Source organism: Nyctereutes procyonoides, unplaced genomic scaffold, assembly GCF_905146905.1.
Source record: "Nyctereutes procyonoides isolate TBG_1078 unplaced genomic scaffold, NYPRO_anot_genome, whole genome shotgun sequence".
Lineage (NCBI taxonomy): Eukaryota > Metazoa > Chordata > Mammalia > Carnivora > Canidae > Nyctereutes > Nyctereutes procyonoides.
In genome coordinates this window covers 6099326-6114897 of record NW_026575125.1, presented here as the reverse complement: position 1 = coordinate 6114897, position 15572 = coordinate 6099326, and the positions used below count along the sequence as shown (strand labels likewise).

The 15572-nt window shown below is 41.8% G+C and overlaps 1 long non-coding RNA gene across 1 annotated transcript in view; it reads left to right on the top strand.

The window, feature by feature from the left end:
• The window catches only part of LOC129518423 (uncharacterized), a 37419-nt gene extending 22416 nt beyond the window's left edge, over positions 1 to 15003 (top strand). Inside the window, exon 3 of the long non-coding RNA XR_008666192.1 lies at positions 14865 to 15003. This is a non-coding gene — a long non-coding RNA (uncharacterized LOC129518423). The remainder of the gene's footprint in view (positions 1 to 14864) is intronic.
• The last annotated feature ends 569 nt before the right edge of the window (positions 15004 to 15572 follow it).

The window sequence follows — 15572 nt, the reverse complement described above, 5'->3', positions numbered from 1 at the left end:
TTTTTATTCTCCAAGATGTCTAATTTAATTTTCCCATCCACCTGTTATTTTTCTTTACTCCCAACACGTGTTTCCATTCATAGGTATTGCTGATCTGTGCACATTAGGAGCTTTCCAATTGAAAGAGTGCATGCAGGGAAGGGATGCTAAAAAAAAAAAAAAAAAACACCTGGTGACAAACGAAGGTATAATTTCTGTTCATGAAGAGCGGGTATGAAATGCATCAACATTACATGTATTCAATGTGGTATTGAATTGTTGTGAGTGCTATTTTTTTAGCCTCATTTCTTCCTATTTGTCTTAATATGGATGCCAATAATGAGTAGGGACGCTCTGAGTCCTGGCTGGAATGAGCAGGTTAGACACACCAGTTGTTTCTTTAGTGTCTGCATTCTGTGTGCCTGTGTCGGTCTAACTTTTTTAGTGTGTAAGGCCCTCATGTGCAGCGATCAGCAGTGTCTCTGACTCTGGCATTAGTGTGTTTCCTTCTCTGTCTGCCTCCAGCTTCTCATCTATTGATATTCCAAATTCCACCAATATGGTGGCATCTCAACAAGAGTGCTCATATGCCTGTTTTTGGATAGTTGTCCATCTCTGAATATCAGCCAATTTTACCTCTGTTTTTGCCATTAGTCTCATTGCCCCTCTCCCTTTCCTAAATTCATTGCAAAAAGGATGAGGAAAGTGCCTGCAGAATGACAAACAACTGCCATAGAAACCTTCTAACACAGGGCAGCCTGGGTGGCTCAGTGGTTTAAGCACCTGCTTTCATCCCAGGGCATGATCCTGGAATCCTGGGATCGAGTCCCATGTCGGGCTCCCTGCATGGGGCCTGCTTCTCCCTCTGCCTCTCTCTCTCTCTCTCTCTCTCTCTCTCTCTGTGTGTGTCTATCATGGATTAAAAAAAAAAAAAAGAAACCTTCTAACCCAACTTTCTTAGCTCATTCAAGCAATCTTCACCAAGCACATATTCTGGTCTCAATAACTGATTCCTATGCCACACACTATCAGTTTGAAGAAAATGAGGCATAACTTACTTTCCCAGAACTCACTGTCAAGTATTTTTTAAATTACGGACTTTTGCTTGACAGAGTAAGTTAGGCCTCCGTGATGGCAGCTATGGCGATGGACTTTGGCTGTAGACATTGTTATCAGGGATGACGACTGTATCTGTTGACAGACTGGTTACTAGCTCTAGTGGACATAGGTACCATTTTGTTTTTTCTGTACATCTTTGACTTGAAGTAAGAAGATCTGGTTCTAAATACTAGCTTTGCCATTGACTAATGGTGATACAACCTGTGTAGGCTGAGTACCTACACCATTGCTCAGGATGATTGTTGGCTTACGTTGTATTGGCTGCGTGAATCGACAAAGACTTGAACAAAATAAAGGTAGGGCCTTGGATAATGCAGGCAACTTGTCTAGCCTTTAGATTCATAATTTTAAAAATGAGATTAACTGCATTACGCTCTTTAAAGACTCAACTATAACTTTTGTTTTTAAGATTCCAAAATAAATTTTTGCATACTAGACTAGATATCTTGGGGAAAAAAACAGGTCAAAATCTGCTGGAATGCTCTATTAAATATTATCTGGTGACGATATCTTAGGAAGTAATTTTTTCAAGGAACGTACATAAAACCCAGATGATATTTTTAAAAATATCATCATCATCATTATTGTTATTCACCTAAGGGTGCTTCACCTTGGCAAGAAGTTCAGGAATTGTCTATATTATGCTTAGGTGTATGGATCTCACTCAGATTCCCTCATCCATACAACAGATTGATGATTTGATATTTCTTCAGCAATCACTTTAACTCCTTACATTCACTAGAATTCTTTTCTCTGTGAGTTTTTATAAATCTTTCTAGTAATGAATTGCTAAGTCCCTGGCACAAAAGGAAATGAACTTAGTGTTTACTCTTCCACAACCATATGAGTTTCCAGCAGATAGCTGGCCATTAGCAAAGTAAGCTCCCTTTTCCCATATACAAATTGCTAAGTTTTCTTTTTTTTTTTTTTAAGATTTATTTATTTATTTATTTATTTATTTATTTATTTATTTATTTATGATAGAGAGAGAGAGGCAGAGACACAGGAGGAGGGAGAAGCAGGCTCCATGCCGGGAGCCCGATGTGGGACTCGATCGCAGGACTCCAGGATTGCGCCCTGGGCCAAAGGCAGGCGCTAAACTGCTGAGCCACCCAGGGATCCCCAAATTGCTAAGTTTTCCCTAGTTATGTATTTGCTACCAATTTCCATGGATTGATTTATATTATAGGAACTGATTCTAATTTCTTAAAACAATTTTTAAAAAGATTTTATTTTTTTATTTGAGACAGAGAGAGAGTGCCTGTGTGCAGGAGTGGGGAGAGGAAAGGGAGAAGCAGACTCCATGCTGAGCAGAGGGCCAATGTGGGATTCAGTATCAGGACTGTGGGATCATGACCTACGCTGAAGGCAGATGCTTCACAGATGGAGCCACACAGGTGCCTCGATTCTAATTTTGAATTGGCCACTGTGTGTCTTTCATCTGAAAACTGGTCAAGAACATGCACATTATAATATGTAATGCTGAAATACAAAGGACTGAAACAACTAAGTCTGTCTCAATGATGCTTGATTTGACATTGATCCATCAATCCAAATCTCTGACTATACAAACTTCCTTAAAAGGCACTCTGCTTTGAGAATCTCTTGCAGTAGTTGAATTAGACAAGTACTTGGGTTTTTTATTACAGTCTTCTAAGTCACGAAAAACCCCTTTTGATATACTTCTTTGTATATTGATCACATGTAGCAGTGTCACTGCCATCTTTGTTAGGTTTCTGGAATGTCTGAGGGACTCTCTGTAAGGTATACAGCACCCATGAAGGGGATTCCCAAGTTTCATGCGAATTCTTCTCTGTTCTACCCCAGAGAATAGAATAGATGATAGAACAATTTGTTATAAAGCCACTGAAAACAGGTGTCTTTAGTGGTTTGTTTTATTCATTAAAATGACCATGGATATAGATGTGTGGTTAAGGGTAGGCTCTGGTCTCAGACTTCACAGTTTTGAATCCTTGTCCTGCCTCAGACCACTGGTATGGGTGGGGCAGACTTTCTTTACTCAGAGTCAGTTTTCTCATTGTGAAAGGCAGGATGACCCACATGATTACTGGGGATTAAATGAGTAATACTAATGGTACAGTTGAATGCTTAGATCAGCAATGTCACAGAAAGTGTTCAGTAGGGGTGTCTGGGTGGCACTTTTGGTTAAGCATCTGACTCTTGGTTTCAGCTCAGGTCATGATCTCAGGGTTATGAGACTGAGCCCATTGCTGGACTCTGCATTCAGCACAGAGTCTGCTTGGGATTCTCTCTTCCTCTGCCCTTCACACTCGTTCTCTCTCATAAATATATATATATATATTATATATATATATATTTGGAAAAGTACTCAGTAAACATGGGGGAAAAAAAGGAGCAATCAAAAAGCCAATTGGTGCCATTTCTTTTTCCATAATGTAAATAATAAAATCCAGGAACACAGGAAGCAGGATAGCTACTGACTAAATTTTCTTCCTTTTATCCCCGTTCTCCCCTGCCCCCAGGATATTTCCTTATAAAATTAGAGAGTGGATTTGGGGATGAGAAGGTGATGTTTGTGGGTAGAGAAATGTCTGGCTGAAGAAAGGACTATTAAATAGACATTTTATATTTTGGGTAATTACCCAGAATACAGAAGGCAGTTTTCCACGCTTGGGAAACTCCCTGCTACAGCGGGAGAACCTTCTTAATTTTTGTTTTAAATTTTATTGTGCATGACAGGCTGTGTTCCCTTTAGAGGCCATCTGAATATTGGATTTGCCCATATAATTTCATGAACTGAGTTATTCCACTTATCTGTGAGCTCTCATACATTTGATTTCATGAATACAATTTGATACATTTGGCTAAAAGACGTTGGCTAATGTGTTAAGAATTTCATCTTGGCATAGACGTAGCAAGATTGGAAACATGTAGCAAGGTACAGCAAGTGTGGTTGGTAGGACTCTATAAAGAGAGAAATAATTTATTTCTTAAAAATCAGAGGGCTTGGCATTTCCAGTATAGTTTTATTCATACTGCGCCTTTTAATGTTCAGTCCATCACATGCACAGAGTAAAGAAAAAACATGAATTTAACCCTTCTTCAATGCAAATATTTGATAGACCATTTAAAATTTTATCTCAATATTTCCCCTCAAATTCAATTAAGTTATGAAGCTTTCTTTTTGTCAAAAAATTTAAATCCTACTCAACCCAGTCTCAGTTTGATTAATATTTTTTGTCAATTAGATTATATATCATGTAACTTCATAACTCACATGGGTTGCTGGCAACTCTATGTAGACATTCATGGAAAATTTTGGAGAGCCACAGAGACCATCTCTACTCCTTTTATCAGAGTATAATCAGAAAAAGGAATTTGTAGTAAGAGGTGCAGTGGTTCTAAAAAGAAAAAAATTTAATTGACGTGCAAAATATTCATGTTTGGTTTGTGATACTTTAAAGACTGTCAGTAAAAAAAGTGTTTTATCTGATCCACTGAATAATCTGCTGGAAGGCTTGACATCTTGAGAAATTTTTTTCCTGTTGGAGTTGAGTCCTTTTCTGAGTAATCAATGTTCTTTACTATAGATATGTGTGTTCAAATTACTATGCCTTGTAACAAATTACCCCCCAAATGTAGCAGGCTTAAAACAATGGTAATCATTTCTTATCTCTTAGGTTTCTAAGGATCAGGAATTTGGGAGTGGCTTAGCTGAGTGGTTGTGGCTCTGATTCTCTCAGGAGGCTGTGGTCAGCTGTTGACCAGGGCTGCAGTCATCAGAAGGCTTAACTGGGACTGGGATCCACTTTCAAGGCAGCTCCCTCAATTGCCTGACAAGTTAATCCTTTTCTACATAGCCTCTTCACATGGTGCTTGAATATCCTCACAGCATGGTGTGCGGCATTTCACAAAATGGGTGATGCAAACGACCAAAGTAGAAGCATTGATGCCTTTTATGGCTTAGGGTCGTAAATCACACACTATCATTTCTGCTAGATTCTGTTGGTGTAGTGTGGGAGTGAACTATGCAAGGGTATGAATTCTGGTTGGTGATCATCATTGGGGGCCATTTTGGAGACTGGCTACCATGGTGCGAATACTTACATGTTTTAACCAACATTGGAGAATGTGCTTAGTAAAATGCCAGTACTGGACATGATCTACTTAAACATACAGAGAAAAATGTTTTAAGGTTCAAAAAAAGGAATTCAAATACAGCAAATTTGAGAACCATAAATGAGCTCTACTTTTGAACAAAAGAGTGGTTTTAAAGACACTTCCTTCTTTAATGGATAAAGATTTAAAAGCTTTCATGTATGCAATCATTCTTAAGCTAGGAATATTCCTTTTTCTCCTTTGCTTGGCTGGAAGTTATGCATACATAAGGACCTTAACACCTATAATGGTAATTCAAGTCAACAGGTCATTAGGCACGGAATACACTTGTATGTGCTGTGGTTCAATAATGAACATATTCATATGGAAAAGAACCTGGGAAAATCAGGATTTACAAGCGAGTTAGAGGACTCTGATGTGTATCTGATTCCTTAAAGTCTCTCCACTATTGGGAGCATTGAAAGGAGTTTGTTGAGGTCTTTAAATATGGCAGGAAACCCCAAAGTGTTTTAGGAGATGCTCGTGATACAGCCTCATGAGAAGTGGCTTCAGAGTTTTGAGGTGGCTCCCTCACGTGAAGCTTGGCCTAACACCTCATTAAAGTCCTCCTTGGGACAGAACCCTGCATTCCTTGTGTAGAACAGAGGGACAGCTAGAGAAAGAGGCAGTTGGGGAAAAAAATTCATATAGGGGAAACAATATCCAGATTCAGGAGTCCCCAGTGTCTTTGATTTGGGCTACTCATAGTTGTTTTGTCACCAAATCTCATCAATGGTGTCATCTCCCTGGCTTTACAAAACTGAGTGCACATGTATCTTTGTAGGTTTTCTGTTTCCTTGTTTGTTTTGCTTGGTTTTTCTTCTTTATTGAAACTGGCTTTCCTAAACACTCAAATTTGAAAAATGGAATGGTGGGGCTGCTTTCCACCTCTCAGGATTGGTCATGAAGAAAACAAAATGGAACAAAACAAAATAAGCCATTACCTACCCCCAACTTTACCACTGCAAGAATAAACTATAGAAATAGGGGGTTATGATAAAGATGGACAATTCTTTGAAAGGATTTAATAACAATTTGTTTTTAAGGTACCCAAAATAAGATATGCAAGTGAGATAATATATATTTTTAATTAGATTTTTTTGGGGATGGATTCTTGTCCAGGCTCCATTTGCTAGAGGCTTATTTTTATCTGGGTTCTTCCTTTTCTAAAACTGTCGGAAAGAATTATTTTCTCAGGACATCAGATTCTTGGCTCAAGCTGTAACCAGACAGGCTGCAGAATTTTTTTTTTTAAGTATCTTTTTCTTCTTGTTTCTCATCTTTTATTTCTCAAAATACATGTGCTTTTTATAGATATGGGAGCAATTTTCAGATTGGGCTCTGAAAATAGTTTGAATTAGAATATATTAGGGGAAAATCATAATTTACCCACAGAAGCACATCATGTTTTATTTTATTAAAAGCAGTACATTGAGGCTGCAGACAGGAAAAAAATGAGGTGGAGATTTTCCTCTCAGCTGTTATTTAAGCCATAGTTTTGTTTATAGGAATAGTTTTTAATGTTAAATGGACACATTAATTAAAAATAAATTTAAGCACAAGTTTCTCTTCTGCTTTGCTTTGTTTATATTTCTCCTCAAATATCCTCCTAGGGATTAAAGAAGTCCAGAGGGTCATATTTTACAAGCGTATCCTTTTCCAACTATGGAATTAACCCTGAAAGGTTCCAAAGAACTTTGCCCCCTTGATCCATGTCTCCTGTCTACTCTCACTCACTCTTTTCTGTGCATGCCCTTTAACTTTCTACTCATGATTACAGTGTTGCTTGGATTCTTCATATTCAGTTTAGTTTCCATATTGCATGAGGTTGCTCCTTTTCATATAGTAATAGTCTGATTGCATCCTATCTGCCCAAAAGTTCACAAACAGTTTCCATTGCTATTGGGTGAAGTCCAAAAGCTCTCTAGTTTAAGAACCAGGCAGCACAAAACATGCAAATAAAATATCGCATGACCCAGTCATCGCTCATGTGGGCTTTTATCCCTGACAGATGAAATTTATGTGCATGCAAAGATCCACATATGAATATTCATGGAAACTTCATTTGTAATAGTTACAAACTGGAAACAGTTTGGACACTTCCAGCATCCTTCAATAGGTGAATGGTTAAGCCAACTGTTATCCATCCATACAATGGAATAGTACTAGGCAATAAAAAGGAACAGACTATTGTTAATCACAGCAATGTGGATGTATCTCCAAGGAAATGTGCTGAGTGGAAAAAGTCAACCAGTTATTAGTTGGAGGCTGTTCCCAAGGCAGAATAATTCTTCAGTATTTATAGCTTGCTGGTCATAAAAGCCCAGTGGAATACTGTCGCCATAGAAAGTCCCCAGGCTGACAGTTGTTAGGTGTTGGCAGTTGGAAGACAGCCTTGGAGACATGAAAATTTATGTGCCAAGGGCATATGGGTAAACACAGAAAGAGCTTACTACTGAAAATGAAATTAAAGACATCTCCAAAAAGTAGAGAAAAAAGACAAGGAAATGGATAACAGGGAAGGATAAGAAAATTAGAAAGACCACTCTAGGATGTCCAATACATAAACAATGGCAGTTCCAGTAAGAGAAAAAACAGAGAACAGAGATAATAAATCATATATTTTTTTAAAGTCCAAAGAAGTGATTTTTGTTTTTGTAGGAACGTGCTGGCAGATTAGTTTTGAATTGTCTCCTAGACAGCTACAAGGAAAACAAGACTACAAGACATATTTTCAGTGAATACGGGAAATGGAGAAAACCTGCAGACTCCAAATTATAAGCAAAACTCCCCAACTCAGAACCGGCAGGAAGCCTGTATGGAAAGTCACGGCAGTTTTATGTAATCATAGTATAAACACAGTATACAGTATCAGGGAAGGCTTTCCTGGCAGTTATCCACGTGGAGGTGAGGTGCTGTTTGAAATCACTGGAATATCTACTTTACTCAGGGAAGGGGCTTATAGATCATCACGGGGTCTCATTACAGTCTCATCAGGGCCAGGACCTGAGGCTCTGCATTTCCAATAGGCCCCTGGGGGGATGCTGATGCTGTCTGTTCATGGACCCTTGGACTAACCAGACTCACAGAACACACTTTGAACAGGGTTCTCAGCCTTGGCTGCACTTTCTAATCATCTGGGGGGCTTTAAAAAGTCCTGTTGCCCAGGCCCCATCTCAGAGAAGTCCATCACACCTCTGGGGACTCAGGTATCAACTGTCATGCTCAAGGCAGAATCTGGGAATTAGGTGTCCAACTAGATGTGCTAATGGCCACAAAGGTGCCATAAAGATGGAAGTAACCATGTGCAGTGGAGGGGAGGTAACAGTCCTCTAGACTGGCCATGTGTAAAGGTGTGCCTAGTTTCTAGCAAATATTCTGGTTATTCAAGAAGGCCAGGCATTTTGGTGCACTGCTGATGGAAAGACAATGCATTTTTTGAAAAGACAGACTGATTGATTTATGGCATGAGCTGGGGGAAAGGGCAGAGGGAAAGAGGGAGTCTCAAGCAGACTCCATGCTGAGTGCAGAGCCAGACATTCGGCCCAGTCCCACAACTGTGAGATCATGATCTGAGCTGAAACCAAGAGTCAAACACTCAACTAACTAGGCTACCCAGGTGCCCAGAAAACAATGCATTTTTATGCAATGCTACCCAATCCAGATATTTCTGCAACATTAAACAGGGCAGCTCTAGGCAGATTGGAAACCTGATGGCAGCTTGGTGACAACCACTGATTAAGGTGAGAAGTCAGAAGTGTGCAGGGAGGGGTTTTTGCCATCCTAATGACTGAAGGTTTGAAGGTACAGTGGGCAGGGTCCACGGATGCCAAGTGTCTGCAGTGCTGGGAGAGCTCTATACCATGAAAAACAATGAAGACTTGTCCTGACAAAATGACGCCTACGTAGCTCAGTTGGTTAAGCTTCTGCCTTCAGCTCAGGTCATGATCCCAAGGACCTGGGATCGAGCCCTACATTGGGCTCCCTGCTCAGTTGGGAGCCTGCTTTTCCCTCTGCTTCTCCTCCCCTCTCATGCTCTCTGTCTCTCTGTCTGCAGTAAATAAATAAATAAAATTGTTAAAAAAAAAAAAAAAGGACAGATGCTTCACCAGAGGAAAGAGGCACATGCACATTAGGATTTGAGGAAGACAGTTTGAAAAACTAACTGGAAAAAAAAAAGGAAACCTAACTGATTAGGAAATTCAAGTTTCTCCACCTTACTTCTGAGGATACAATTATATGTATCTCTCCATATCTATCATTCTTTCTATCTATCTATCTATCTATCTATCTATCTATCTATCATTATCATCTCTCTGGTATCAACATACACAGAAAACTTTTTTTTTCTGGCTAGGAAGTATTTCAGGCAATAGGAAAATATGAATGGTCAAACCATATCAAAAAATTTTTTTTCAGTTTGATATTGAGTATATTATAAATTTTACAGTTTTATGTTCAGATTAAGTCATAAAAGCATCTTCATCCAGCATCTTCACCCAAGCATCTTCACCCAGGCAACCCATTCTCTAGTTTCATGATAATATCTTTTATCCATTTATTAGATTATATAACATACACCTTAGTACATTTCTTTTGGGGTTGCCAGCATAGTGGCCCATAAATCATCCCAACTTCCTACTTTAACTTTCCATTCATATAATTGTCTACTCTTGTTAAAGTTTTAAAAAAAATTCCCAATGATATACAATGAAAAGACTTCTTTTTCTCAACCTGTCTTAGTAGGCTTTATGTCAGGTAAGGTTTTATGGACTTGTACTGCAAAGATATAAGTTTATATTACATAGAAGGAATATAGGAGAAATATTGCTGATTAAAAAGCATCCTACCATGTGCATCAAGGAAGGAAAATGGAAGTGGGATTGAATTGTAAGTATGAAGTTCTGTAATAGGAGATTCTGAATGCCCATTGGCCATTTATCCCTGGAATGGAATGGATACTAGCGCCACAGCTATTTATATTTAAGTCTATAGGTGCGGACAGTTTTGTGAGCAGTAAAATAAAGAATCTATAATGCAGCATGTGTAAGGGCTGTCCTGGGTCACCATCTGAAGTCATCTTACTTCTATCTCAGCTGTCCAGTACTTATGCTTTGTGGGGCAAGGACCCGTGAGGCTGCTTCAGCAGTCGGAGCAGGACCTGGCACTCAGCAGGCTGTGTTAGTCAGTGAGGACTGCTGCAGAAGGCACCCCACGCTGGGTGGGTTAGACAACAGAAATTGATTATCTCATAGTTCTGGAGGCTGGAAGTCTGAGATCAAGGTGTTGGCAGGGCCAAGCTCCCTCTCAAGGCTCTAGGGAAGACTCTGTTCTAGGCCTCTCTCCTAGCATCTGGTAGTTGCTTGGCTTGTGGCAGGACTCCAATCTTCCCATGGCGTTCTCCCTGTGTGTGAGTCTGTCTCCAAATTTCTCCCTTTTATAAATACACCAGTCATATTGGATTAACCTCCCCCACCCTCAGATGGCCTCATCCTCTCTTAACTAATTACATCTGAAAAGGACCTATTTCCAAATACAGTCACATTCTGTGGTCCTGGGGGTTAGGATTTCAACATATGAATTCTGAGGAGACACAAATGAACCCATAACATAGACATGCAATACATATGTGTTGAATGAATGAAGAAATGAGATCAGGAAAGGGCTTGTCTGGACACCATTCTACTTCCAAGTGGTCAGGAAACTGCATGTGTCTGATGACATCCGGCCCAGGAGCCAGTATTCGATAAAATATATGAGGCAATGATTCTAACTTGATTCTTTATAGACACAAGAGAGTGATTCCTTGAGTGACATGAATGGTGACAGTACATACACTGCTAGTAGTGTAATAACAGATAAAGTATAAATGCATAAAGAATTTTAGGAAGAGGGATCCCTGGTGGCTCAGCGGTTTAGCGGCTGCCTTCAGCCCAGGATTCCTTCGGGATCCTGGAGTCCCTGGATCGAGTCCCACATCAGGCTTCCTGCATGGAGCCTGCTCCTCCCTCTGCCTGTGTCTCTGCCTCTCTCTCTCTCTCTCTCTCTCTCTCATGAATAAATAAATAAAATATTAAAAAATAATTTTAGGAAGACTACCCAGTTATAGCTAGAGAGTGGCTTTTCATGTGACCTGTTGGTTCCTGAGATGAACCTCAAAGTTTGGATGTCGGGCACACTGCTTCCCAAGGTCTGAAAGCCTAAAGCCAAAGTTCAGGAAATTGCTCCAGGCCCTACCTATGCTCTCTGCTTCAGATCCCCAGACTTTCCTCTCATTTGGCGTCTAGCATCGCTCTGAGTGTCTGTTGTCATCTGACCTGTTTTGTCTTCTTAGACATCCTATACTTATCCACCCCTGACTTGCCACTTACTTGCATCACAGGACTTAAACTCATTGCAGAATTCTTAGACATTTTGCATGTAATCTCTCAAAAGTTCTAACTTTAACAGAGAGGAACTTTCAGTACGGTTTATAGAAACTTTGACACCTGCGAACCTATTGTGCCTGCTGCTTTTGTTTCTCACTGCTATGGCACATATCTGTATGATGCTGCAAGTTCTGGAAAATAGGAAAATAAGCACCATGAGAGGAAGGAGTCCTGTCTGACTTTTTGTTTTCCAGCTGTATTCTCAGTTCCTGAATAGCACCTGACACATATTTGTTGTCTTACTGAGATTCCTTTCCTGCTGGGAACCTAAGTGCTAATCGCTTCAGCCTTCAGCAGAATGATTGAAAATAACTAACGTGAAAAAAGAAAATAACTAATGTGGACATTGTGGGAGGCATTTTATATACTTCTATACTGAAGTATAGAAGGTTGTGGGCTGCAAGCTGATAAAACGTTCCTCCATTATTTAAAACACTTCTTCCTATGTACTGTTTTCTCTGTCTATAAATAAACATGCTTGCTTTCAAGATAACCATGTGTCTACTGAGAACCAGCTTCACATTCAGGTAGGATTTTCTTTAAAACACTTCAAATATGGGTTCTTTCCATGTGAAACTGATACGAAATGATTAGCAACTTGCCCAAGGTCATTGGCCAGGGAGTGGCAGCAGAAACAGGACTCAAACCAGGCTTTCTCACTCTGAGCTCAGTGTTCTCCCCCCGAAAATATCCAAGTGACTGTTTTCCTTAAGAGACAAAAAAGGGAAAGAGGACACGCACAACTTTTACAGTTCATAGATCTAAAACTGGGAGCAATCACGCCCCCTATCGGTGGGGAAATTGAAGCCCAGAGCCTCCCTCAAAAAGGTCACAATACAGTAAAGGGAAAAGAGTGACTAGAACACATCTATCTAATAGAAATATAATGCCAGCCATAGTGGTAACTTTAGATTTTTTCTAGCTGTGTCAATTAAAAAATGTGGTTAAAAAACTGACGAAATTAGGGATCCCTGGGTGGCGCAGTGGTTTGGCGCCTGCCTTTGGCCCAGGGCGCGATCCTGGAGACCCGGGATCGAATCCCTCGTCGGGCTCCCGGTGCATGGAGCCTGCTTCTCCCTCTGCCTGTGTCTCTGCCTCTCTCTCTCTCACTGTGTGCCTATCATAAATAAATAAAAATTAAAAAAAAAACTGACGAAATTAATTTCAATAATGTGCAACTGCTCCAATACATCAAAGATAGTATCATTTCAACACATAAAAAATAAATAAATAAATAAGCTACTGAGGCACTTGGATGGCTCAGTCGGTTAAGCATCTCCCTCCGGCTCAGATCATGATGTCAGGGTCCTGGGATGGAGTCCCACATAGGGCTCCCTGCTCATCCGGGAGCCTGCTCCCCCCATCCCTCCGCTGCTACCCCTGCTTGAGTGCTCTCTCTGTCAAATACATACATACATACATAAAATCTTAAAAAAAAATTAGTTACTAATGGGTATTTTACATTCTTTTTTTTTCATACCAAATCTTCCAAATTCTGTAAGAATTACTGCACCTCTCAATTCAGGTTAGTCAGTTTTTAAATATTCAATACCTGCATGTGGGCAGTGGCTACCCTCTTGGACAGCACAGCTCTGGGATAGTGCTGAAGCTCTAATTTGCTTCTCAGCAAATGCACACTGCCTCTCCCAGACCTACATGCCATTGGAATTTATAAAATAATAATCATAAAGAGCTGGTGCTTATTTTGAATTACTGTAGGTGGAAGAAGGCAGGAGTAGCAACCAGCTGGGAAGTATATTTCATTCGTGGAAGATGTTTTAAATTATAACTCTTGTCCAAGTAATGCAAATTAGTAATGAAAACTACATTATAAATTTCACAGTGGGGGCATAATATTGAACATATTTGTGTTCTGAAGATAAAGGTGACTAATACACTTTTGACGTAATGCTTCCAGGATTTCTGATTCTCATTCTTTGAGTTATTTTCAATTATGGTAACATTCCATTAAAACACACTCTCTTCTCCCTGGTACCCCCTCCACCACCCAAGGAGCAGCACATCAGCTCTTATAACATCATGGTGAGGAGCTGCCCTCCTTCTCCCACTTCAATCTGCTCTAGTGCTACTAGGTCACTCTTTCCTAAAATATGCTTGACAGAAAAACAGTCCTGTGGGATGTGGTTAATGATTCTACAAGGAAAAAGAGTTTCTGTGTCCAAATAAGTTTGGGCAATACTGGGCTAATCATATCAGTGATGGTGGGATTTGGCTGCATGTGACAAAGTTGACTCACAGTTTTAACCAAGCAGGAATTAATTTCTTCTCACATTACAAAAGATCCAGACATAGTCCAAGGCTGCTGCAGTGACTTCACACTCTCCCCAGCATCCCAGACTGTCTTCTTCCTCTCTTGTCTTCAGCTTGTACTTTTAATCCTCATGCTCATTGCCTCCTACTTGCACAATGGCTTCCCCAAATGTGTATGCTCTAGGCTCAAAGAAGACAGGAGGCATGGAGGGAAGGCCGGATGGAGGGGTGAAAGGAAGAATGTCAGGAAGGATGGAGGGAAGGAGGGATGGTGAGAAGAAAGATGCCTTCATCAGGAAACCTAAAACTTTTTCCAGAGTCTTTAGGAGTCTCCTACTTAGGTTTCATTTGCTGGAAGGATATCCCAAGGCTACCTGCAGCTTCCAGAAAGATGGGTATTTTAACAGAGCACATTATGTGGTCAACTAAGTCAGCCTTCTCTTCCTAAGAGTGAAGGAGGAGATGGAGTCTAGAACACTTAGTATGTGCTACATGGAGTCAAAAGTTTTCTTAGAGCCTGTTTTGTTTTTTGTTTTTAACATTTTGCTCTGTGCATGTCAAATGGGGGGAAATGTTAACCTCTTTTTTTTCCCATAAAATCTTCATTTTTTTTTCTTCCCCATGATGGATCTTGAAGAACTACTGTTCTGGAAATATGCTCCAGGGGGAGTTGCCCTGATGTATCATTGAGAAAGCCATGTGTCCTAAAAAAGAGACGGATGAGGGTTTTGTGGAAGACCCTGGTATATGGCGAATCCTCTCTGTTGTCCACCTGTCTTGTAGCTGAGGTTGCTCTTCCCTCTCTTCGGGCAATTAGACATGCATGGAATGTTCTAGGCCCCTCCACGGAAGTTTGTTGCTTTCTTGGTGCAGGGGACAGAGGATGTGCACGCTAACCTCTTCCTTCTACCTGTGCCTCCAACACAGATTCCGTGTCTTCCTTGAGTGATGGCAACCGTGTGGCCCAAAGCAATGCAAATCCGGAGAATGTGAGCACGGGCAGCGCTTCCGTGGACACCAGCCAGTGCCCGCGAGTGGACCGCGGTGACGTGAGAGGCAGCAGGTGCCCGCAGGCCCAGGTAGCAAGCCTCCGGCTCCACGTGCGGTCAGGAACCAGCCTGTGGGCGTGGCTGCTCCGCCTCGCCCCGCCCACCGCTCAGCTCCCTGCAGCCTCAGCGGCGGCGCGGCCCCGCCCCCCCTCCCCCGCGCTCCCGGCAGCCTCCGCGGCCGCGGGCTCCCAGATGCCTCCAGGGCTTCCCGCGTGCGGGAGGGCGGCGCTGCCCTGGGGGCTCCACATGTGCGCGGCGGCCCCACCGCGAGGCGGGGAGCCGAGTCCTCCGACGCTCCCGGACGCAGGGGGCTCGGTGGGCGCGGAAGTAGAGGACTCCGTGTGGCCGTGCCTGGAGACTCCCGTCCTGCGCCGCCCTCAGGCGGCGGCGGGCTGCAGCCTCACGTGGCGCGCCCCGGCTTTCCAGACGCGCATGTGAGAGACGAGGCTGCGGGCCCCCCACAGAACGGGGCTCTTAGGGGCGCCGGCCGCACCCGCGAGCCGCCCCGCGCCCCGGGCCTGACGGCCTGTGGTGGGGCGTCGCCTCAGGGCAGCCTTCTGCTTTCACACCCGCGTGGCGGCGGCTG